Source organism: Ylistrum balloti, unplaced genomic scaffold (assembly GCF_031769215.1).
Source record: "Ylistrum balloti isolate Yb309-2 unplaced genomic scaffold, AGI_CSIRO_Ybal_v1 Utg370324, whole genome shotgun sequence".
Classification (NCBI taxonomy): Eukaryota; Metazoa; Mollusca; class Bivalvia; order Pectinida; family Pectinidae; genus Ylistrum; species Ylistrum balloti.
Genome location: NW_026782237.1, coordinates 365,848 through 372,282, shown reverse-complemented (window position 1 = coordinate 372,282; position 6,435 = coordinate 365,848).

Sequence of the window (6,435 nt, the reverse complement as noted above, 5' to 3'; positions counted from 1 at the left end):
ACGGAGAAATGATAACTTAGTCAATTAACAACAACTTAGTAACCAATCATCACGGAGAAATGATAACTTAGTCAATTAACAACAACTTAGTAACCAATCATCACGGAGAAATGATAACTTAGTCAATTAACAACAACTTAGTAACCAATCATCACGGAGAAATGATAACTTAGTCAATTAACAACAACTTAGTAACCAATAATCACGGAGAAATGATAACAGTCAATTAACAACAACTAAGTAACCAATAATCACGGATAAATGATAACTTAGTCAATTAACAACAACTCAGTAACCAATCATCACGGAGAAATGATAACTTAGTCAATTAACAACAACTTAGTAACCAATCATCACGGAGAAATGATAACTTAGTCAATTAACAACAACTTAGTAACCAATCATCACGGAGAAATGATAACTTAGTCAATTAACAACAACTTAGTAACCAATCATCACGGAGAAATGATAACTTAGTCAATTAACAACAACTTAGTAACCAATCATCACGGAGAAATGATAACTTAGTCAATTAACAACAACTTAGTAACCAATCATCACGGAGAAATGATAACTTAGTCAATTAACAACAACTTAGTAACCAATCATCACGGAGAAATGATAACTTAGTCAATTAACAACAACTTAGTAACCAATCATCACGGAGAAATGATAACTTAGTCAATTAACAACAACTTAGTAACCAATCATCACGGAGAAATGATAACTTAGTCAATTAACAACAACTTAGTAACCAATCATCACGGAGAAATGATAACTTAGACAAATAGCAAAAAAGTAGAATCCAATCAACACGGAGAAATGATAACTTAGTCAATTAAGGACAACTGAGTAACCAATCATCACGGAGAAATGATAACTTAGTCAATTAACGACAACTTAGAAACCAATCATCACGGAGAAATGATAACTTAGTCAATTAACAACAACTTAGTAACCAATCATCACGGAGAAATGATAACTTAGTCAATTAACAACAACTTAGTAACCAATCATCACGGAGAAATGATAACTTAGTCAATTAAGGACAACTTAGTAACCAATCATCACGGAGAAATGATAACTTAGTCAATTAACAACAACTTAGTAACCAATCATCACGGAGAAATGATAACTTAGTCAATTAACAACAACTTAGTAACCAATCATCACGGAGAAATGATAACTTAGACAATTAACAACAACTTAGCAACCAATCATCACGGAGAAATGATAACTTAGTCAATTAAGGACAACTTAGTAACCAATCATCACGGAGAAATGATAACTTAGTCAATTAAGGACAACTTAGTAACCAATCATCACGGAGAAATGATAACTTAGTCAATTAAGGACAACTTAGTAACCAATCATCACGGAGAAATGATAACTTAGACAATTAACAACAACTTAGCAACCAATCATCACGGAGAAATGATAACTTAGTCAATTAACAACAACTTAGTAACCAATCATCACGGAGAAATGATAACTTAGTCAATTAACAACAACTTAGTAACCAATAATCACGGAGAAATGATAACTTAGTCAATAAACAACAACTCAGTAACCAATCATCACGGAGAAATGATAACTTAGTCAATTAAGGACAACTCAGTAACCAATTATCACGGAGAAATGATAACTTAGTCATGTGTTTCTGATAAACGATTTATATTTTGTGAAGTAGCCAATATAATTTATATTTACCGAATTCGTTTCACGCCATGCATGAGGTGATTGGTAATTCTACCTGCCGTGAATATTATCTACTGATTACAGGACAATGACACCAATTTAAACGTACTACAACAATGGATTACCTCTTATATGGTTGTATTATAGAGAAATCAGAGACCCGTAACTAAAACACTAATTTTTTAAAATGAGCATTTAAAACGAGCCTCCACCTCCCCCCCCCCCCCCCCCCCCCCCCCCCCCCCCCCCAAAAAAAAAAAAATAAATAAAATAAAAATTAAAAAAACCTTAAAAAAACAAAACAAAAAACTAACCTAAAAACCGAACGCGTACCCAGGTTATTTCTCGTCTCGTAAGATATAATAACATGGGTGGGGAAGGAGATTTGTTGGGGGAGTCGGGTGGGGGTGGGAGTAAATGAAAGAAGGAACGAAACAAATGTCATGACATTATGAAATTGATCAGAAAGTCGAACGTACCGAGTTTTGAATCATACCTTTATGTAAAATAACATTTTCAAAAACCAATATTACATCGCCCTTGATTCTCTTGTCTACTGACGTCATACCTAGTTGATACTTACAACCATGACTACAATAAGCGATAGAGATACCGTTCAGTAGGTATATACGTTATGATCAATCACCTGAACCTGGACGTTTTAATTAAATTTGTCATCGTCACGCTGTTCCACGAGTATATACGCCTACTGGTCACAAAGAAATATAGATAGAATCATGAAGTGTGCGAGATTGGTATTATGTATGTTTGATAAGCCAACCTGATTCAAAACCATTCAAAAAGTTATCTCGCCAAACCCAAATTTATATTTCTACACAGACTGCAGGACGATGGATCATATGTACGAAAAACAAAGACCCATTATCTACAACCGAATCGTGACACTGACTCACATGAATCTTCCACGATCTAGATTTCATATTTAAGCCATAAAACGAAAATCAATTTAGTACAATGATTCTTTTAATTGAATCTTTTGAACCAAACATATTGTGATGAACGTTATCGTGACATTGAATTGGTATGTGAATTTGTGAGATCTATAAGAACTAGTGCTGTAATAGTAGTAATCTAATAATATTAATGTTGTGTTCTGAGTGAGTAAAACCGAAAGACTACATACCATGATGTCAGTCTATTACAACAGAGAAGGAACTACTTCTTAAAGAGTCAGTATTGAACGTGACTTCATCCTCATCAAGGTCAAATAAATGTATTCTAAACCGGAAGGCACTACCTGTATTCGTATAGAATAAGAACTTAAGAAGTAAGGCAACTGCTACCAAAAGCTATGTGAAGAATAAGTGGACGAACTAAATAATGACAACAAAATAACCGTTGACCACAATAATCCCATTCTGACCTAATAGACTAGACGAGTTATTTCATCTGAATCAGTGTTAGAGCGAAACGTGAGTTATTTCGTAATATACATTGTATGTGCCCAATAGCGTTAGGTCAATGTAAATTGAACGATGCTAGACAATACGAGAACATTAAGTCGTGTTATAATGGAGAAAGATGATTGATTCTTTCGAGCGATGAATTATGTATGCTCATCTCTTTATATTGTAAGAGGTAATGCTACTCTGGCCCGTTCATATACGTCTGATCAATGAAAAACAAGTATGATGAAAGCATTAAAACATGCACACGTAAACTCCCGCATTACTTTGACATACCTATCACAATCAATGTCAAATATTTATTGAGTAACGTTTTATCCACGTGCAGAGAAGGTGTGCTGCACAAAATGACCAATATAGTAAACGGAGAATGACATCATACCGACCGTATGGTAGTTAAGAATTGCTGTTCGTTTTACATAACTGTCTGATATATCTAATTAAGGTTGTGTCATTTTCTTGAAAAATTTAAATAAATTTGACCGTGCTCACTACTGCCCCAGTATGATCATAGCCTGAAAAAATCTAATAACGACGGGTATCCATTAATTTGTTCCCTTAAATCAACGAAATTCGAATCAGGATTACAATCTGGTTCTGGTAAGAGTATCTTAATCCAATGTATATCATTGGAAAAGACGATAAATAATGCATTCTTCAAGGCAGACATTTTATTACGATACCAACTTGTGATTGTCAACTACACACGTGTATTACCTATACGTTTAGCTGGAGGAACAGACCATCAACGAAGATAAGTGACGTTTGGCTTAAAAGTGTGGAAATTAGGATATTAGAGAAAATCCAAATTTGACCTTACATTAATTTAAAAACATAGAAAGTGAGATGTACGTTTTGCCATAACTGTAGCGAAAGATTTGGATAACGGGCCAGTACAGTCACTAATATAGGCGGATGGTTGTGATTTCAGCATCCAATACAAGAGCGAAAGCTCCAGGTTTTTATCGTTATCGTTATTCTGAAAGACTGTGATACATTAGCGTGACAAACAAATTTTATCTCCCAAAAGGTTGGAAATGTATTGGTAAGATTTCTTTGGTTGACAAGTAAAACCAATCGATTTGCAAGCAGGGAATCCAATAGACAAGGTTGAAGATATTGGATTCTTTGTCTGCCAACACAACAATTTACTTATCATAAATTTCTCGTCTAGAGCGGTTTTAACTTCGAGTTAAAACCACGAAATTGATGAGAACTAATTCATTGAATCCACACGAAAACTTTGCAGCATGCTCATTTTTAGGCCGTCTACATTAGAGTATATTGCATAAAGTTACATCATGTTACAAAACTAGATATTCGACGTAACCATCCTGCTGAATTAAAGATGAATACAGTGCGTAAAGAATGAAACTAAATCGTGAAATGATGAATCAATACGAAGACAACTAATCAGGATTGAAGATTACATCCAGAATTACTGTCGATAATGTCTTGGGCAGCAATAAAAGCACATATTTAACCAGTTTTTCCTGATTGAAGCGTTACATTATGCGATCGAAAACGACAAGGATAAGGTTGCCGTTCGTATAGTGAACAAGAGTGCCGTGGACACAATATACGCCGCAAACAAAATATAAAGATCAAGATAAAATGGCATAAATCTTACAAAAATCAATAGTGTAGTAGTGACATTGAGCAAGTTTCGTGAAAATCTGATGATCAGTTTAGGAGGAGTTGCGTTCATAAGACTCCACTATGAGCAAGCTACAGATACAAAGTTGAAAATGACATAAATCTTACAAAAATCAACGAGCCGAAAAATCCTCCCTCCATGCACATTTACCCATTGTAGTAGCGACATTGAGCAAGTTTCGTGAAAATCTGATGATCAGTTTTGGAGGAATTGCGTTCACAAGAAACAGACGTGCGTACGGACATACGGACGGACAGACGAAGATGACGCCAATATACGACCGCCTCCGGCGACGTATAAAAAGTAAATTTCAGCGACCATGTTGGATATATACATTTTGATGAGTGTACATACGAAAAATATTATTATTAAAGTAATTACACAATGCTTTCACTTAATCGCAAATAAAATAACATAATGTCATTATTACCATTCGATGAAGTTTTATTTTAAATGAAAAAGAATGTCAAACGTTGACCACAAGTTATACAACACATGCGTAAACGTTTACACAGATTTTTCAAAGTTACCTACCATAACATCGTATGTAGTTTTCATATGTCTTTTTAATGAACCATACCTATTGCAGACTTGCCAAAGTCTAAGAACCATGAAAATGTGATCGCAGTTGGATACTTTCCTATACAATGTAATGCTGATCTTATAAAAATATAGCATGTCAACATAGTTTATGATAAAGATGCCTAGCTGAAGTCAAAATAGCAGAACCATAGTCAAATTAATATCAAATAGGCCGTAGCCAGATGTTGCATGTACGTGCATGCGTGCGTGCGTGTTTGTGTCTGTAACCAATGCTGAACCAATCATAACAAAAAGAATTCGCCAAAGACAATTAAGCATTTAAGATATTTTTTCATTTTGCAAAAGCTAACTAGATTGAGATATACTTAACGTCTCATATCAGCACAATAACCATCTTTCTTTTACTGTATATCTGCTACTTAAGACAAGGAAAATTTGAAATCAGGACGAGCCACACTCTCCAACTTTGGTTATTGTGTTTTACGGAGAACTACTAAACGGACATAACATTTTGCCAAAAGCGATATTTGGGTAACGATCCAACAATGAGCTGACAGTTATGTGGTTATACACATGTGAATACACGACATCATTCACTTAACAACATTCTCTCACATTTTCTTGTTAATAATTAAATGCTATTTTGTTAGACAAATACACAACACAATCTGAGGCGAGAATAAGCCCGTATATAGTGTCAAGACTGTTAAAATCGTGTTTTAATAAATGTACATACGTCGCCCACAAGTGCTACTACTTGAACTGGCTTCTAAGGTAAACAATCCATAATATGTCGCGTATCCATCTGCGCGTCGAATATGTTCCGACCAGTGAGAGTTGACTGGGGTTAAAGGTATAATATCAGGGCCAACCAACCATGAATGTGTGAGTAGGACTGCCCTTAATTGAGGCAGGCAGATTTAAGAACATCACAGTATTTCAAAGGATCTTTCGAAAAAAGTAAAACAAGTAAACTATAATGATATGGATTTAAAAAAAAACATTCGTTTACCTATTCTACCTAGGTCATGCCTGAACTACTCTTCAATGTTCTCATGTCAACTCAAGCTATCGGTTTTATAGTGAAACAGCAGAACATTGAATACAAGG